Consider the following 19,979-nt stretch of genomic DNA (forward strand, 5'->3'; position numbering starts at 1 on the left):
ATCTCTGGGCCCTCTCGGTAATGCACATCACTGTAAGCCTTGCAAGCAATGCAACTAATGAGTTAGTTGTGGGATGATGCATTACGGAACGAGTAAAGAGACTTGCCGGTAACGAGATTGAACTAGGTATTGAGATACCGACGATCGAATCTCGGGCAAGTAACATACTGATGACAAAGGGAACAACGTATGTTGTTATGCGGTTTGACCGATAAAGATCTTCGTAGAATATGTAGGAGCCAATATGAGCATCCAGGTTCCGCTATTGGTTATTGACCGGAAATGAGTCTCGGTCATGTCTACATAGTTCTCGAACTCGTAGGGTCCGCACACTTAACGTTCGGTGACGATCGGTATTATGAGTTTATGTGTTTTGATGTACCAAAGGTAGTTCGGAGTCCCGGATATGATCACGGACATGACGAGGAGTCTCGAAATGGTCGAGACATAAAGATCGATATATTGCAAGCCTATATTTGGACATCGGAATAGTTCCGGGTGAACTCGGGATTTTACCGGAGTATCGGGACGTTACCGGAACCCCCCGGTAAGTGTATGGGCCTTATTGGGCCATAGTGGAGAGAGAGAGAGGAGACCAGGGCAGGCCGCGCGCCCCCTCTCCCTCCAGTCTGAATTGGACTAGGGGGGGCGCCCCCCTTTCCTTCCTCCCTCTCTCATAGTCCAACTAGGGAAGGGGGAAATCCTACTCCCGGTGGGAGTAGGACTCCTCCAGGGCGCGCCATAGGAGGGTCGGCCCTCCCCCTCCTCCACTCCTTTATATACGTGGCCAGGGGGCACCCCATAGACACACAAGTTGATCAGTTGATCTTTTAGCCGTGTGCGGTGCCCCCTTCCACCATCATCCACCTCGGTCATATCGTAGCGGTGCTTAGGCGAAGCCCTGCGTCGGTATCATCATCATCACCGTCCTCACACCGTCGTGCTGACGGAACTCTCCCTCGAAGCTCTGCTGGATCGTGAGTTCGTGGGACGTCACCGAGCTGAAAGTGTGCTGAACTTGGAGGTGCCGTGTGTTCGGTACTTGGATCGGTCGGATCGTGAAGACGTACAACTACATCAACCGCGTTATCATAACGCTTCCGCTTACGGTCTACGAGGGTACGTGGACGACACTCTCCCCTCTCGTTGCTATGCATCACCATGATCTTGCGTGTGCATAGGAAAATTTTGAAATTACTACGTTCCCCAACAGTGGCATCCGAGCCATGTTTATGCGTCGATGTTATATGTACAAGTAGAACACAAGTGAGTTGTGGGCGATACAAGTCATACTGCTTACCAGCATGTCATACTTTGATTCGGCGGTATTGTTGGATGAAGCGGCCCGGACCGACATTACGCGTACGCTTACGCGAGACTGGTTCTACCGACGTGCTTTGCACACAGGTGGCTGGCGGGTGTCAGTTTCTCCAACTTTATTTGAATCGAGTGTGGCTACGCCCGGTCCTTGTGAGGGTTAAAACAGCACATACTTGACGAAATATCGTTGTGGTTTTGATGCGTAGGTAAGAACGGTTCTTGCTCAGCCCGTAGCAGCCACGTAAAACTTGCAGCAACAAAGTAGAGGGCGTCTAACTTGTTTTTGCAGGGCATGTTGTGATGTGATATGGTCAAGACATGATGCTAAATTTCATTGTATGAGATGATCATGTTTTGTAACAGAGTTATCGGCAACTGGCAGGAGCCATATGGTTGTCGATTTATTGTATGAAATGCAATCGCCATGTAATTGCTTTACTTTATCACTAAGCGGTAGCGATAGTCGTAGAAGCAATAGTTGGCGAGACGATAACGATGCTACGATGGAGATCAAAGGTGTCGCGTCGGTGACGATGGTGATCATGACGGTGCTTTGGAGATGGAGATCAAAGGCACAAGATGATGATGGCCATATCATATCACTTATATTGATTGCATGTGATGTTTATCTTTTATGCATCTTATTTTTCTTAGATCGACGGTAGCATTATAAGATGATCTCTCACTAAATTTCAAGGTATAAGTATTCTCCCTGAGTATGCACCATTGCGAAAGTTCGTGGTGCCGAGACACCACGTGATGATCGGGTGTGATAAGCTCTACGTTCACATACAGCGGGTGGAAGCCAGTTTTGCACACGCAGAATACTCGGGTTAAACTTGACGAGCCTAGCATATGCAGATATGGCCTCAGAACACTGAGACCGGAAGGTCGAGCGTGAATCATATAGTAGATATGATCAACATAGTGATGTTCACCATTGAAAACTACTCCATCTCACGTGATGATCGGACATGGTTTAGTTGATATGGATCACGTGATCACTTAGATGATTAGAGGGATGTCTATCTAAGTGGGAGTTCTTAAGTAATTTGATTAATTGAACTTTAATTTCTCATGAACTTAGTACCTGATAGTATTTTGCATGTCTATGTTGTTGTAGATAGATGGCCCGTGTTGTTGTTCCGTTGAATTTTAATGCGTTCCTTGAGAAAGAAAAGTTGAAAGATGATGGTAGCTATTACACGGACTGGGTCCGTAACTTGAGGATTATCCTCATTGCTGCATAGAAGAATTACGTCCTGGAAGCACCGCTAGGTGCCAAACCCGCTGCAGGAGCAACGCCAGGTGTTATGAACATCTGGCAGAGCAAAGCTAATGACTACTCAATAGTTCAGTGTGCCATGCTTTATGGCTTAGAACCGGGACTTCAGCGACGTTTTGAACGTCATGGAGCATATGAGATGTTCCAGGAGTTGAAGTTAATATTTCAAGCAAATGCCCGGGTTGAGAGATATGAAGTCTCCAATAAGTTCTGCAGCTGCAAGATGGAGGAGAATTGTTCTGTCAGTGAGCATATACTCAAATGTCTGGGTATAACAATCACTTGATTCAACTGGGAGTTAATCTTCCGAATGATAGTGTCATTGACAGAATTCTTCAATCACTGGCACCAAGCTACAAGAGCTTCGCGATGAACTATAATATGCAAGGGATGGATAAGACAATTCCCGAGCTCTTCGCGATGCTAAAGGCTGCGGAGGTAGAAAACAAGAAGGAGCATCAAGTGTTGATGGTCAACAAGACCACCAGTTTCAAGAAAAAGGATAAAGGGAAGAAGGGGAACTTCAAGAAGAACGGCAAGCAAGTTGCTGCTCAAGTGAAGAAACCCAAGTCTGGACCTAAGCCTGAGACTGAGTGCTTCTACTGCAAAGAGACTGGTCATTGGAAGTGGAACTGCCCCAAGTATTTGGCGGATAAGAAGGATGGCAAGGTGAACAAAGGTATATGTGATATACATGTTATTGATGTGTACCTTACTAATGCTCGCAGTAGTGCCTGGGTATTTGATACTGGTTCTGTTGCTAATATTTGCAACTCGAAATAGGGACTACGGATTAAGCGAAGATTGGCTAAGGACGAGGTGATGATGCGCGTGGGAAATGGTTCCAAAGTCGATGTGATCGCGGTCGGCACGCTACCTCTACATCTACCTTTAGGATTAGTTTTAGACCTGAATAATTGTTATTTGGTGCCAGCGTTGAGCATGAACATTATATCTGGATCTTGTTTGATGCGAGACGGATACTCATTTAAATCTGAGAATAGTGGTTGTTCTATTTATATGAGTAATATCTTTTATGGTCATGCACCCTTGAAGAGTGGTCTATTCTTTTTGAATCTCGATAGTAGTGATACACATATTCATAATATTGAAGCCAAAAGATGCAGAGTTGATAATGGTAGTGCAACTTATTTGTGGCACTGCCGTTTGGGTCATATTGGTGTAAAGCGCATGAAGAAACTCCATTCCGATGGACTTTTGGAATCACTTGATTATGAATCACTTGGTACTTGCGAACCATGCCTCATGGGCAAGATGACTAAAACGCCATTCTCCGGAACAATGGAGCGAGCAACAGATTTGTTGGAAATCATACATACTGATGTATGTGGTCCGATGAATGTTGAGGCTCGCGGCGGGTATCGTTATTTTCTCACCTTCACAGATGATTTGAGCAGATATGGGTATATCTACTTAATGAAACATAAGTCTGAAACATTTGTAAAGTTCAAAGAATTTCAGAGTGAAGTGGAAAATCATCGTAACAAGAAAATAAAGTTTCTACGATCTGATCGTGGAGGAGAATATTTGAGTTATGAGTTTGGTCTTCATTTGAAACAATGCGGAATAGTTTCGCAACTCACGCCACCCGAAACACCACAGCGTAATGGTGTGTCCGAACGTCGTAATCATACTTTACTAGATATGGTGTGATCTATGATGTCTCTTACTGATTTACCGCTATTGTTTTGGGGTTATGCTTTAGAGACGACTGCATTCACGTTAAATAGGGCACCATCCAAATCCGTTGAGACGACACCTTATGAACTATGGTTTGGCAAGAAACCAAAGTTGTTGTTTCTTAAAGTTTGGGGTTGCGATGCTTATGTGAAAAAGCTTCAACCTGATAAGCTCGAACCCAAATCGGAGAAATGTGTCTTCATAGGATACCCAAAGGAGACTGTTGGGTACACCTTCTATCACAGATCCGAAGGCAAGACATTCGTTGCTAAGAATGGATCCTTTCTATAGAAGGAGTTTCTCTTGAAAGAAGTGAGTGGGAGGAAAGTAGAACTTGATGAGGTAACTGTACCTACTCCCTTATTGGAAAGTAGTTCATCACATAAAACTGTTCCTATGACTCCTACACCAATTAGTGAGGAAGCTAATGATGATGATCATGTAACTTCAGATCAAGTTACTACCGAACCTCGTAGGTCAATCAGAGTAAGATCCGCACGAGAGTGGTACGGTAATCCTGTTCTGGAGGTCATGTTACTTGACCATGGCGAACCTACGAACTATGAGGAAACGATGATCAGCCCAGATTCCACAAAATGGCTTGAGGCCATGAAATCTGAGATGGGATCCATGTATGAGAACAAAGTGTGGACTTTGGTTGAATTGCCCGATGATCGGCAAGCCATCAAGAATAAATGGATCTTCAAGAAGAAAACTGACGCTGACGGTAATGTTACTGTGTACAAAGCTCGACTTGTTGCGAAAGGTTTTCGATAAGTTCAAGGAGTTGACTGCGATGAGACTTTCTCACCCGTTGCGATGCTTAAGTCCGTCCGAATCATGTTAGCAATTGCCGCATTTTATGATTATGAAATTTGGCAAATGGATGTAAAGACTGCATTCCTGAATGGATTTTTGGAAGAAGAGTTGTATATGATGCAACCTGAAGGTTTTATCGATCCAAAGGATGCTAACAAAGTGTGTAAGCTCCAGCGGTCCATCTATGGACTGGTGCAGGCATCTCGGAGTTGGAATAAACGTTTTGATAGTGTGATCAAAGCATATGGTTTTATACAGACTTTTGGAGAAGCCTGTATTTACAAGAAAGTGAGTGGGAGCTCTGTAGCATTTCTAATATTATATGTGGATGACATATTGTTGATTGGAAATGATATAGAATTTCTGGATAGCATAAAAGGATACTTGAATAAGAGTTTTTCAGTGAAAGACCTCGGTGAAGCTGCTTATATATTGGGCATCAAGATCTATAGAGATAGATATATTGGACATTCACAAAGCACATACCTTGATAAAGTTTTGAAAAAGTTCAAAATGGATCAAGCAAAGAAAGGGTTCTTGCCTGTGTTACAAGGTGTGAAGTTGAGTCAGACTCAATGCCCGACCACTACAGAAGATAGAGAGAAAATGAAAGATGTTCCCTATGCTTCAGCCATAGGCTCTATCATGTATGCAATGTTGTGTACCAGACCTGATGTGTGCCTTGCTATTAGCTTAGCAGGGAGGTACCAAAGTAATCCAGGAGTGGATCACTGGACAGCGGTCAAGAACATCCTGAAATACCTGAAAAGGACTAAGGATATGTTTCTCGTTTATGGAGGTGACAAAGAGCTCGTCGTAAATGGTTACGTCGATGCAAGCTTTGACACTGATCCGGATGACTCTAAGTCACAAACCGGATACGTATTTATATTGAACGGTGGAGCTGTCAGTTGGTGCAGTTCTAAGCAAAGCATCGTGGCGGGATCTACGTGTGAAGCGGACTACATAGATGCTTCGGAAGCAGAAAATGAAGGAGTCTGGATGAAGGAGTTCATATCTGATTTAGGTGTCATACCTAGTGCATCGGGTCCAATGAAAATCTTTTGTGACAATACTGGTGCAATTGCCTTGGCAAAGGGATCCAGATTTCACAAGAGAACCAAGCACATCAAGAGACGCTTCAATTCCATCCGCGACCAAGTCAAGGAGGGAGACATATAGATTTGCAAGACACATACGGATCTGAATGTTGCAGACCCGTTGACTAAGCCTCTCTCACGAGCAAAATATGATCAGCACCAAGACTCCATGGGTGTTAGAATCATTACTGTGTAATCTAGATTATTAACTCTAGTGCAAGTGGGAGACTGAAGGAAATATGCCCTAGAGGCAGTAATAAAGTTGTTATTTATATTTCCTTATATCATGATAAATGTTTATTATTCATGCTAGAATTGTATTAACCGGAAACTTAGTACATGTGTGAATACATAGACAAACAGAGTGTCACTAGTATGCCTCTACGTGACTATCTCGTTGAATCAAAGATGGTTAAGTTTCCTAGCCATAGACATGAGTTGTCATTTGATTAACGGGATCACATCATTAGAGAATGATGTGATTGACTTGACCCATTCCGTTAGCTTAGCATTTCATCGTTTAGTATATTGCTATTGCTTTCTTCATGACTTATACATGTTCCTATGACTATGAGATTATGCAACTCCCGAATACCGGAGGAACACTTTGTGTGCTACCAAATGTCACAACGTAACTGGGTGATTATAAAGGTGCTCTACAGGTGTCTCTGATGGTACTTGTTGAGTTGGCATAGATCAAGATTAGGATTTGTCACTCCGATTGTCGGAGAGGTATCTCTGGGCCCTCTCAGTAATGCACATCACTATAAGCCTTGCAAGCAATGCAATTAATGAGTTAGTTGCGGGATGATGCATTACGGAATGAGTAAAGAGACTTGCCGATAACGAGATTGAACTAGGTATTGAGATACCGACGATCGAATCTCGAGCAAGTAACATACCGATGACAAAGGGAACAACGTATGTTGTTATGCGGTTTGACCGATAAAGATCCTCGTAGAATATGTAGGAGCCAATATGAGCATCCAGGTTCCACTATTGGTTATTGACCGGAAATGAGTCTCGGTCATGTCTACATAGTTCTCGAACCCGTAGGGTCCGCACGCTTAACGTTCGGTGACGATACGTATTATGAGTTTATGTGTTTTGATGTACCAAAGGTAGTTCGGAGTCCCAGATATGATCACGGACATGACGAGGAGTCTCGAAATGGTTGAGACATAAAGATCGATATATTGCAAGCCTATATTTGGACATCGGAATAGTTCCGGGTGAACTCGGGATTTTACCGGAGTATCGGGAGGTTACCGGAACCCCCCGGTAAGTGTATGGGCCTTATTGGGCCATAGTGGTGAGAGAGAGAGGAGACCAGGGCAGGCCTCGCGCCCCCTCTCCCTCCAGTCCGAATTGGACTAGGAGGGGGCGGCGCCCCCCTTTCCTTCCTCCCTCTCTCCCCCTTCCTTCTCTCCTCCAACTAGGGAAGGGGGAATCCTACTCCCGGTGGGAGTAGGACTCCTCCAGGGCGCGCCATAGGAGGGCCGGCCCTCCCCCCTCCTCCACTCCTATATATACGTGGCCAGGGGGCACCCCGTAGACACACAAGTTGATCGGTTGATTTTTTAGCCGTGTGCGGTGCCCCCTTCCACCATAATCCACATCGGTCATACCGTAGCGGTGCTTAGGCGAAGCCCTGCGTCGGTATCATCATCATCACCGTCATCACGCCGTCGTGCTGACGGAACTCTCCCTCGAAGCTCTGCTGGATCGTGAGTTCGTGGGACGTCACCGAGCTGAACGTGTGCTAAACTCGGAGGTGTCGTGTGTTCGGTACTTGGATCGGTCGGATCGTGAAGACGCACGACTACATCAACCGCGTTGTCATAACGCTTCCGCTTACGGTCTACGAGGGTACCTGGACGACACTCTCCCCTCTCGTTGCTATGCATCACTATGATCTTGCGTGTGCGTAGGAATTTTTTTGAAATTACTACGTTCCCCAACAGAATATGCCTCCATGTTGCTGCGTTCCATATCAGTGTCGATCCCAGCAGATTCTGGAGTTGCTGGTTCGCTTATTGTCTGCTCTCCAAGGCTCCCAGCTCATGTGCTTGCATTTGTTCCAGCACTATGTGCATTTGTTCCACAACTGGGCGAGCTGTTGTTTGCGCTGATTGCCCGAGAGCACCTGCAATTTGGCCTGGTAGATTAGTGGAATATTGCATGATAAATAACAGTTTTCCATCATGGTAATTTTCTGAAGATTCGGTGAATCTATCTTTCTTTTCTGCCTAAACAACCCTGGTAATTTGCATATTTTGAACCTGCTAATATGTTTGCATCAATGCTGGTAATTTTCAAACCCACTTCAATAGTAAAGTATTCTTTCTGCCTAAACAACCCTGGTAATTTGCATATTTTGAACCTCGTAATATGAGTGCACCAATGCTGGTAATTTTCAAACCCACTTCAATAGTAAAGTATTCTTTTCTGCCTAAACAACCCTGGTAATTTGCATATTTTGAACCTGGTAATATGAGTGCACCAATGCTGGTAATTTTCAAACCCACTTCAATAGTAAAGTATTCTTTTCTGCCTAAACAACCCTGATAATTTGCATATTTTGAACCTGGTAATATGTGTGCACAAATGCTGGTAATTTTCAAACCCACTTCAATAGTAAAGTATTCTTTTCTGCCTAAACAACCCTGGTAATTTGCATATTTTGAACCTGGTAATATGAGTGCACCAATGCTAGTAATTTTCAAACCCGCTTCAATAGTAAAGTATAAAACTGGGTTTTTCATTCCATGATGATATGTAAACACTAATGCTGGTAATTTTACCTGTTTCCATGATGTTTGGGTACGCAGAATTGTTGCATCGTCCTCTTCATGCATTCTCCCTCCTCCTCCATCTTCTGCATTATCTCCTCTGCTAGCATCCATTATCTACTCCTGCTTCATTGTTTTTACGTTTGCACGTTAGTATACATTTACACGTGTTGACTCTTATTTTGAAACTCATTGTTTTGTTTACTCTTTACACAGTTGTTTGATGGCAAGAACCGTAGGGGTGATTGGGAAGAACACTAAACAGGACAATTACAGTACAACATGAGCATCTCCATTAAAAGGCACCACTTTTCTTTATCCAATGGTAGTACTCAGCTAAAGTGGATGATAACTTTTACTATGTACAGATTGATAACTTGTTTACTTCATGCAGTATAACATTTTTGTAGACTAAAAAATGAACCTTTTTTGCAATGCATTTTCCATCTGTATGAGAGTATGATTTTTGTGATCAATTAAGGTTCCTCTTTCCTTTATCTGTCTTTATTTTTCCATGGTAGACACAAAATCTATGTTTTTTGTAGCAAGGGAGTGGGGTATTTTCTGGGTACTCAGTTATGTTGCATAAAGTTGATAACAAAAACTACGAGGGGTTGGTAATTTTGCACTTAGTTGATTGGTAAGTCATTGCAATAGGCAGAATTATCAGAGAAGTTTGTTTATTCTGTTTCCATGAGGTGAAAGGATGGTAATTTTTGCACAGATTAGGAGGGGGGAGGGGGTTGGGGTGGGGTAAGTCTTTGTATTAAGCAGAATTTTTTGGAGATGTTGGATGAGTCTTAATTCTTACCAGGGGTGAGGTGATGTTGCCTGGTGATTTGTTCGCCGTATCCCTGATAATTTCCGCCGTTTTCCAGATGATTTGCTCTGGTTTGATCCAGATATGGAGGAGGGGTAGGTTTTTGGTGTTGATTTGATTAGCTGTGTAGGAGGGAGGGGCAGGTGGGTGCTGGGGAGCGTGTGAGAGGGTATACTTACGTGGGAGGTAAAGGGGTGGAGGAAAAGTTGGGATGTGGAAAGTGCGTCATGGGGGATGGCATCTTTCTGTTGGGCCTTGTACGGCGATCGGCCTGGTAAATGGGCTGGTGATCGGCCTCGGGAGGGTGATCGAGGCAGGTGGTCGGCCTGGTAAGCGGGAGCATGATCGACAGGACATTTCCTATCAGGCACACTGTTGACAAATATCATTGTCCTTTATGTAAGCTGGAAATCGAATCGCGTCAATCTATGACACCGCCTCAGGAAGCTCAGCATCTAAGTAATTCTTGGGCGTAACAAAGCGACAACAACTGGCTGCTCGTCCATGTACTATGTTCAGCAGAATGAGCATATAATCAGAGCAGAATGTTTCGGATAAACAACAGTTAAAGGGAAAGTAACACGATGTCGCCAATTTAAGCATCTCCATTGCTGATTGTACAAAAAAAAGTGCCACTCCCTCTGTTCTGTTCACTAATATAAGATGTTTTGGATATTTCAATATGGATTACATACAGACTGAAATGAGTGAACTGAACAAACAAGCTGAAACATGTCTATACATCCGATTCAGAAAAAAGTTAGAACAGCTTAATAGTGACCGAAGTGGGTATTACATAGTAGACCATACAGCTAAGTCAAGTTGTTTAAAAACTGAGCCCTAAAAAAAACTATGTTCACTCCAGAGTATGATGGAGGCCTCTCAACTGCAGCCTGAGACAAGGTAGGAAAATGGTGCACTGTGCCTGAAAAATAATGGCGCCTGAATGGAGCCTAGCATAATGGCGCCTGAATGGAGCACCCTGGCCTGGACACCAACCAAACAGCACCGAAATGACCATGTAAGCAAAAGCCTGAAGCATTTCGTAACAATATAGAAGACGATATGCTGAGATGGCTCAAGAACAAGAGCATTAATTAACTTTGTATGAAGTTGCAGTTATTCACATTTGTCTACAAGGGATACGAGTCTTACCTTGAGAAATTCCCAGGCTTACATCTTGATGTTGAAATACTCAGGATCAAAATGGTGTAGCCTCACATATCCATCCTCCCCACCACTCGAAAAGCTATGGACATTACATGGGAAAACACAGGTCGTTAAAACTGGAATTCATAAAAATACATGAGAAATCAAGAACGGAAGCTCAAAGAGGGAGGTGAAAATCCTATTTCTCAAAAGCATTTGGATAAACATAAATCACAAAAGAAATATAACTGTATCAAAGAAGGAAGGATTGGTAGCTCTCATAAATTTATTTTACAACAACATATTCAGAATAGCGTATATGACCAAAGTTTATTTGGCTAAAATCACTGAGCTGCCATACCATCTACATGAGGAATTCAACAGGTACAATAAAACAGAATGTGCAACAAAGCATGATCAAGCAATATTGCAGGTTAGATCTGCCAAGATAAATTCAGAGGACGATATAGCTCTCATATCCAACTTTTCATCAAAACAAGGTCAGCATAGCGTATATTGCCAATGTAATTGGCTATAATCACTGAGCATCATCATTACTAAACATGACAAAAGAGAGTGATTCAATAAGATAGAAGGTGTGAAGAAAAGGCACCAAAACACAAAGGAAACAACATGTGCTCAAACAGATGGGAATGATAAGTTATGTGTTACACAAAAGTCAAAGCTCAAGGCCAAGATAGAGGATTCACTAAGACTCGAGATTAAAGACAATAGAATGGTGATAAGAATTACTTCATGTAGCTCTCATATACAACTTTTCATCAAAATATGGTCAGTATAGCGTATATTGCCAATGTAATTGGCTCTAATCACTGAGCTACATGTTGAGAAAAAATCGCAAGAGAAAAGCCAGCTATTCAACAAGATAAAAGGTAGTAAGCAAAGGCATGAGATCACAAAGGAAACAAAATATGTCACAAACAGATGTCAAAGATGAACAATGTGCAACAGATAAGTCAAACCCGATGCCCATGTAGAATCCAGGATACAGAGGATGAGTCAAGACTTAAGAAGTTAGACAATAAAGTGGCGAGTGAGGATTACTTCACAATACTTGACCCACGGGAGATAAATAAATATTAACAAGAAAACAATATCAAGATCTTCTCTCATAAAGTTTGATGACATCTTAAAGACTCAGAATAGCGTATATCGCCATGAATCTACACGGCTTAATCATTGAGAAGATTAGCAAACTAAGTGAAACAGAGCATATTGCCAACCCAAGGTGCAGAGGCAAAATGTAAATTGAGAAATCAACACGAAATGGTAAAAAGAGTTACTTAACATATAAAATTCAAAATCAAGGTCTGCTCTCATAACATTTGATGACATCCTAAAGAATCAGAATAGCGTATATCGCCATGAATCTACATGGCTTAATCATTGAGCAAATTAGCATACCAAGTGTGAAACAGAGGCATAACACAAACCCAAGTGCAGAGGCAGAATACGAATATAAGAAATCAAAATACAATGTAATATGAAATAACCGCTTCCCATCAGGATTAAATGCCAATGCATTGATTGGTCCAAAATGTCCTTTAACACCACCAATCTCTTCTTGTAAAATCTGAAATTAACAACAAAATCCTGTTACAGATGTTGACAATATATACAGACAGAAAGTAACTTCCCATAGAAAGTCAAGAGGCATCTGTGTAAAAATATACAAAGGAATCTAGCTCACCTTGTGGAAAAATTTGGCCTCGAATTTACCGGCACGGCGATCTGTCATAGTAACGTTCATTGCATCTTGACCACCTCCAATAACCACCTATGAACCGCAAACAAATATGTTGTTTAGAAAATACAAATACAAATGAGTTTCCACAGACTAACAAAAAACACCATTATAATGTACCAATTTAGTTCAGCACCATGCACGCATGGGATGAGCTTTAAACACAGAAGCTGACAAATTAAGATAACAAATGTGCAAAGGAATCATGGTTCACACACTTTGACAAACTTGGCCTTAATTAAAGAGAGCAAGAAATCAAGGGTAGGAAATGAATGTGCAGGACAAAAATATGTGGCACTCAAGACCAGAGCACATACACAGTAATCTTATCCAAGTCAATAATTACCAAAAGGGCTGAATCGAAGAGCACATTTTAAAACAAATTCATAATCACTCCCAACTTCATGGTTGCCCATGGAAATATATGCTTTTAGCTTCTTGTGAAAAGACCAAGAATTAAAAACACAGCCCCATGTGCTTTGAGAGAGCTCGTACATTGAAATGCTCGCAGCAACTTAAGAACAATGACAGATAAGGAAGGCGACAGATAGAGGAGCATACATTATCAAGAGTAGGAGACATGTCAACAGCATTAACTGGTCGCTCTGTGACATATGTCTTTATCAGGGTCAGTGTTCTTGCATCCCATAGCTGCCACATAACAGATATGTCAGAAGAATCCATATAATAAGGAAAAAAATAAAGTACAGATTATCAGGGCAGCAATCCCAAAAGTTATCACCTTAGCAGATTTATCCAAGGAACCTGTGAGGAAATGAGACCAATCTAAGGATTTTGAGAGTGAGCTAATTGCCTTCTGATGTCCAGCCTCCTTGTCTGACTCTTCAGCAGCTTTCCGGTCTACAGGCCCAAGAGAAAATAGAACATAAATGCATAACATCATACAAAATGGGAACGCAACAACACCTGGCATGTACCAACAAACATTGCATGACAAGATAGCTAGTCGCATATAAAGTTTGCATGAGATAACCTATTAGTTCATTCTTTCTTTCTAGTAAACAAACCACAGAAAGAAAAATGCAATTCTAGTGATGGGGAAAATACTCTAGTAAGATGGATCAAGTACTAAGCAGCCACCAAGAAACATATGGCCAGATTTACAGATATCAACGGTTTGCTCTGTAAATTCAAGGTGTTGTTGGTAATAAGAAACTCACAGAATCAGACCACATGACAAGGAAATTCAGGAACCGTGTGAAATATGAAGCCCTGAGCTCAAGTAACATTTTACACTATTGAACAATATGAGTGGCCTATACACAGCCACTACATCAACAATCATGCAACAATAGTTATAAGTTCATACCAATAAGCATATTGCCACAGGTCCATAGCACCAGACACCCTAAAAGGATAGAACCAATCGCCAGCAGGACTCAACAGGACTAAGTGCAAACATTTGGTGCAAACCTCAGAGTCCCAGATGCGGATGGTGGCATTCCTCTCCAGCGGTGATGATGGTCCGGTTGCCGGGTCCCCAGACGGCCCTATTAATCCTCCCCGTGATGCCGGAGATCACGAGCGCCGACTCCTCCGTCTCTGCAAACCACCAACACACGCCTCAAAATCCACATTCACGTCACAACTAGACATCTAGAAACTTGCAGGCCGAGGGGAGCGAATGAACCGTACGGTCTTGCAGGTCCTCGGCGATGCGCTTGACCTGCGCGGTGGGCGTCTTCCCCATGAAGCTGTCGGTGGTGATGACCGCCAGGTGGTCGCCGATGGCGAAGTCGACGGAGCGCGCGGAGGCGTCGAACCTGAAGGTGAAGAGCTCCCTCCCCGTCTGGACGTCCCAGAGCTTGGCGGTCTGGTCGGCGCTCCCGGTGATGAGGCGCGTGGAGTGGCGGGAGACGTCGCAGGACCACACGGCGCCGTTGTGGCCGCGGTAGTGCCGAGGCGGTCGCCGTTGGAGGCGTACCACACGGTGGGGGTGTGGCCTTTGGCGCAGGAGAAGAGCAGGTCGCCGTCCCGGTTGTACTTGAGGAACGTGAGCGGGCGCTCGTGCCCCTTCATCAGAACAGACCTCATCTTGCCGCTGACTGCTTGCTGCTCGCCGCCGCCGCCGCCGCCGCCGCCGGGAGGTGTAGGGCATGGGGTCTGGATCGTGCGGTTGCGGCGGAGCAAAACCCTAGCTGCGCGTGGACAAGGGGCTTTGTGTGGGAAAACCTAAGCCGTTAGGCGCTTATTAAGCACGAAGGCTGGGCTGGGTTTCGGCCCAACAAGAACGACGGGCTGAAACATATTCGTCCAACGTCCACACGCACATTTCCTCCAGCACGATCACAATGATATTTTGTTTTTGTTTTTTTATGCAAAATATAGAGCACAATTGGTTTTGCTACCAAAATGTGTCTGCCAAAAATTGAAAATACCAAGACTTACCTAAGTTGGCAACTTTTATAAGCTTGGCAAAAAAAATGGTAACCAACCAACCATTTGTCAAATGTTGGCATAAACCAATCATGTTGGCTTTTCGCAAAAAAGGAAATTGTTGACAACGTGCGACTGTTCGACGTGGGGCCTCCCAGCACGAGTCACTCAGCATCTCATGCTCGGTGGCCACGTGCGGGCCATATCGATGGCATGCCGGAGTCACATTGAGGTGGAGGACTATGTGTGTATCATGCCACATCATGGTTGTGTGTTAGTGTGGTCCTTTATTTAACTATCATCGACGTTCTTACTTCGTGGTATCACCGATCCCACCTCATTAGTCGCTTGTATCTCATGAGTCCTTGGCTCTAACTGGAGATCTATCTATCTTCGGATTGTCTCTATATTGCGTCAGACTATAATGCAATAGTGATTCATATCTGAGAGGAAACAGGTGGTCGCTATGCTCACATTATCAGAGATATTTCTGCACATCTATGGTGTTTATGGAGTCTTGTCCACAAAAGAGCCACAATTTTGAGGCTCGCGGTCTAGCTAAGCATGATCAGTGTGTATAGCTTTGTGGAGCCTCATGATCCCTTGTCTACCTCTATAAACACTGCTATTGGTCAATAAGGCTTAGTAGATTGTTTTAGAAAAGGATTGTAGTGTATTCTTCTGTATTTTAAAGAAAATTGTTGTCATGTTGTCTATTTCCAACATGCGAAATGTCTCACACAAATACCACTGACCCGTTCCAAAAACAATACCATGAATGTAACTAGTAGATGGAAATGTACTAGATAGATTGCTTAATCATGGATTATTTTCGAGATACCAAAGAAAGGCATTGGAGAGAGCAATACTACTTTGCATCACTATATAATCAGGCATTGAAAAACTTACGCCTTGCTTGGCTTCTTTTCTTCTAGAGAACTACAAAGGGCAGATGGTTGTCACAGTTTTCCTTAATGTGAATTTAACTAGGATGTACATACAATACAGTTCGAGGGTTTATAGATCCAAAGTCTGTTAGTAAAATATGCAAGCTACAAATATCCATTTATGGTTAAAGCAAGCATCTCAGGGTTGGAATATTCATTTTCATGAGGTAATTCGGGGAATCGGCTTTATCAAAAATGAAGATGAGCTTTGCATATACAAGAAGTTCAGTGAGAGCTCGGTCGCTTTTCCGAGCTTATATGTGGCATATTGTTGATTTGAAATAATGTTTCAATGCTCAAATCAGTCAAGGAATAATTGAGACATAGTTTTTCGATGAAGGACCTAGCACTAGTTAAAAACCGGGCATTTGAAGTGGGCCACAGAAGCGGTTATTATTGTTATACAAAGCCCTGGAGGCGGTTAATGAAATAGCCCAAGGTAGTACCCTAAATAGAAAATTGATTGTTTTTGCATCATCATTGCAACACACCATCATGCTTTAAATTGAATCTAGGTTGATTTAAATCCTCAATATTAACTAAATTGCCAACCATAATTAAATTCAATTAATATAACTGCATAGATCTTTGATTTATGTAATTTGAAGGGCTTCGCATGATGAATTCTCTTGACAACCCTATAATTACTCATCCAATATTATTAGAAAGATAAAATAAATAATTGAACAAATTATATAGACTTTCCATTTAATAATAATTAACTTGAGACCTCTCCTTTTTGGTGTTTTGGTATTAGATAGACCCTCCAATCTTGCACACGGACTTGTTGTGATATTTGAGAGCTACCCAAATAATTTTACAATTTTAGCCTAACTCTAGTTCAAATCCATATGTTTATTAATAAATAATACATTTTTTTCTTGCCTAGATTTTTATGAATCTTTTATGGTGGCTTGAAAATATTCCAATAAGGTACCACAAAAAACTTTGGAATTTTAAATATAGTTTGTGTCCCATTTAATTCCTAAAACATCTTTTATATTTGTTGGAAAAGAATTCAGAGGAGAAAGTTTACCTGCACAACCACCTTACAAATTGGCCCAAGCCAGCCAGCCACTCGCTACAGCAATACTCTCCCCCCCTCTCTCTCCCTAGACTACTGTAGTGGCCCAGCCCACCCGCCTAACAACATGGTTGTCATCTTCCTTCCTCCTCCACACACGAGAGGCGTGTTTGTCCACCTGCACCGAGAGTCATGTCGCGTCTCACCTAGCCACCCATAGAGGCCCCTCTCCACTCCTAACATGATCGATATGGTTGACTAGAGGGGGGTGAATAGGCAACTAATAATTTTTACCTTTTCTTGACCAAATTAAACTTAGCATCAAAATAGGTTGTCTAGATGTGCAACTAGGTGAGCAACCTATATGATGCAACAACAACAAGCACAACGAACAAGCAAGGGATACAACACAATATAAGCTTGCGCAAGTAAAGGTAATAAATAACTAATAGCGGAGCCGGTGAAGATGAGGATGCATTACCGAAGTTCCTTCCCTTTGAGAGGAAGTATGTCTCCGTTGGAGCGGTGTGGAGGCACAATGCTCCCCAAGAAGCCACTAGGGCCACCGTACTCTCCTCACGCCCTCACACAATGCGAGATGCCGTGATTCCACTATTGGTGCCCTTGAAGGCGGCGACCGAACCTTTACAAACAAGGTTGGGGCTATGTCCACAACTAATTGGAGGCTCCCAACGATACCACGGAGCTTCACCAATGGGATGTGGCCCCGAGGTGACCTCAACCGTCTAGGGTGCTCAAACACCCAAGAGTAACAAGATCCACAAGGATTAGTGGGGGGAATCAAATTTCTATTGGTGGAAGTGTAGATCTGGGCCTTCTCAACCAATCTCTAAAGAATCAACAAGTTTGATTGGCTAGGGAGAGAGATCGGGTGAAAATGAGCTTTGGAGCAACAATGGAGCTTGAGGGAAAAGAGGTAGGTCAACTTGGAGAAGAAGATCTCCTTTTATAGTGGGGGAAACAATCCAACCGTTACCACCCCCCTCTTCAGCCCGCACAGAGCGGTACTACTGCTCAGTGGGGCGGTACTACTGCTGGTAGCAGCGGTACTACCATGACCACTAGCGGTACTACCGAGGTGACTGAGAGTAGAGGCATCAGAGGGGGGCGAGAGGGAGAGAAGGGGTTTGGACGGCACTAGTAGCGGTGGTAGCCGCGGTACTGCCGCTCAACGCGACACGAGGAGAGCACCCTCGAATCGAGGCCGTAGTAGTGCCAACCAAGGACGGTATTGCCGCCGATGCACCCAAGCGGTACTACCGTTGTAGAACAGCGGTACTGCCTCTTGAGGTCCATGGGCGATACTACCGCTCTGGCGGTACTACCGCTAGCACCTCACAACCTCCACTTTTCGATGAAACGACAAACTCCAAGGATAGGAAAGGAGCTGGGGGTGCAAAGATGAAGTGTACGTGTTGATTCCACCCTAGCCTTTCCTATGCGGACCCCCTCTTGATAGTACGATGACTCCTACGACTCAAGTCCACCAAAACCGAAACGAAAGAGACTACACCGTCTTCACTTAAAGCTCTGAGGGGAAAGAAACGTCTCGTGCCAATGAATGAATCTCTGAAATACTTAACGCACATGATTAGTCCGCAAAAGCATTGTCATCGATCATCAAAACTACTTAGAGAGAGACATGCCCTAACAATCTCCCCCTTTTTGGTGGATTGATGACAACACGGGATTTGCACAAAGAAAAGACATGATAATAAGCGAATCCAAGAGACTAAAAAATATAGACGGGTGCCCCCTAGATGTGTGCACTTAATTAGAGGTGCCTTTAGATAGCAAAGTACACACATTAGGATCAACACTCCCCCTGTATTTTATAGTATGACAACATTTGCATCAAGGATGAGATATACATGAGCTAGGATGCAATAGAGTGGCAAGTGAGCAAGGTAGACATATGAGATAAGCATGAACTCACAAACTACTAAAGTAATCGACATACAAAGATAATAATAAGACAGGGTAGCATATGTCTCACACCATATGATAGGGTACCAGGTCACACGAGCACAAACCAAACCAAAGCAAAGGACGAGAAAAGAGTTTGCGAGAGAGAAAGACAAGGCAAAACAGACACACTCGCAACTCGACAAATCCCTAAACTCTCTCCCCTTTGGCATCGAGACACCAAAAGGGCAACGAGTGCAGCTACGGCCACATGTGATAGCACAACTGACAGTCTCCATCATCACATCCCTGCGTGATCGTCCGCTCCTCCGTCATCGGCAGGGGGCTGCTCGGTGTCTGAGTCTGTCCAAGGGTAGTGCTGCTAAACCCACTCCTCCTCATCGGTGATCTTTCCCTCAGAACCACTGGCAACAGTCGCACCAAGCTGACGCATGAGCTCCTTGTGGCAGCTCCTGGTCTTCTTCTCAGACACATGAGCCATATACTGTCCATGAAACTCCATGCAGAAAAGTTTCTTCATCTTGCGCTTGAGCTTCTTGGCCCTTGAGGGCTCCGCTCCAGAGGGTACATAGTCCTCATCATCGTCAACATCAGCCTCAGCCTCAGCCTCGTCAGCTCCTGACAGAATCCCAGATTTCAAAACCGAAGTGCCCTAGTTCTCCTTCTTCCTTAGATGCTTGATCTCATGAGGGATCAACTCGCCAGTCTCCAGCACGACACCAGGATAAGTGTGCTCCCAAGCCTTCTCAATAAGCAACATGAGAAAAGGACCATAGATGGGGCACTTGCGCTCGGAGATAGCGGAGAGAAGCTCAGACCACATGACATGAGAGATATCCAGGGAATCTCCAGTGTTTTCTTCTTTCTCATGCTGACAGAAAAGTAAGATGTCCACGAGAAACGAGTGAACCAT

The 19,979-nt window shown here is 43.6% G+C and overlaps 5 non-coding genes and 1 pseudogene across 5 annotated transcripts; all 6 read right to left on the reverse strand.

Moving 5' to 3' along the window:
• Window positions 1-10,424: 10,424 nt before the first annotated feature.
• On the reverse strand, window positions 10,425-14,921 carry LOC123054914 (eukaryotic translation initiation factor 3 subunit I-like; annotated as a pseudogene).
• On the reverse strand, window positions 11,260-11,340 carry LOC123056298 (small nucleolar RNA U54). Its single transcript, XR_006426723.1, has one exon. It is a non-coding gene; the product is annotated as a small nucleolar RNA U54 (small nucleolar RNA).
• LOC123056299 (small nucleolar RNA U54) lies at window positions 11,455-11,534 on the reverse strand. Its single transcript, XR_006426724.1, has one exon. It is a non-coding gene; the product is annotated as a small nucleolar RNA U54 (small nucleolar RNA).
• LOC123056297 (small nucleolar RNA U54) lies at window positions 11,747-11,826 on the reverse strand. Its single transcript, XR_006426721.1, has one exon. It is a non-coding gene; the product is annotated as a small nucleolar RNA U54 (small nucleolar RNA).
• LOC123056301 (small nucleolar RNA U54) lies at window positions 12,112-12,193 on the reverse strand. Its single transcript, XR_006426726.1, has one exon. It is a non-coding gene; the product is annotated as a small nucleolar RNA U54 (small nucleolar RNA).
• Window positions 12,319-12,400, reverse strand: LOC123056300 (small nucleolar RNA U54). Its single transcript, XR_006426725.1, has one exon. It is a non-coding gene; the product is annotated as a small nucleolar RNA U54 (small nucleolar RNA).
• Window positions 14,922-19,979: the final 5,058 nt, after the last annotated feature.

The sequence above is a fragment of the Triticum aestivum genome, chromosome 2D (genome assembly GCF_018294505.1).
Source record: "Triticum aestivum cultivar Chinese Spring chromosome 2D, IWGSC CS RefSeq v2.1, whole genome shotgun sequence".
Lineage (NCBI taxonomy): Eukaryota > Viridiplantae > Streptophyta > Magnoliopsida > Poales > Poaceae > Triticum > Triticum aestivum.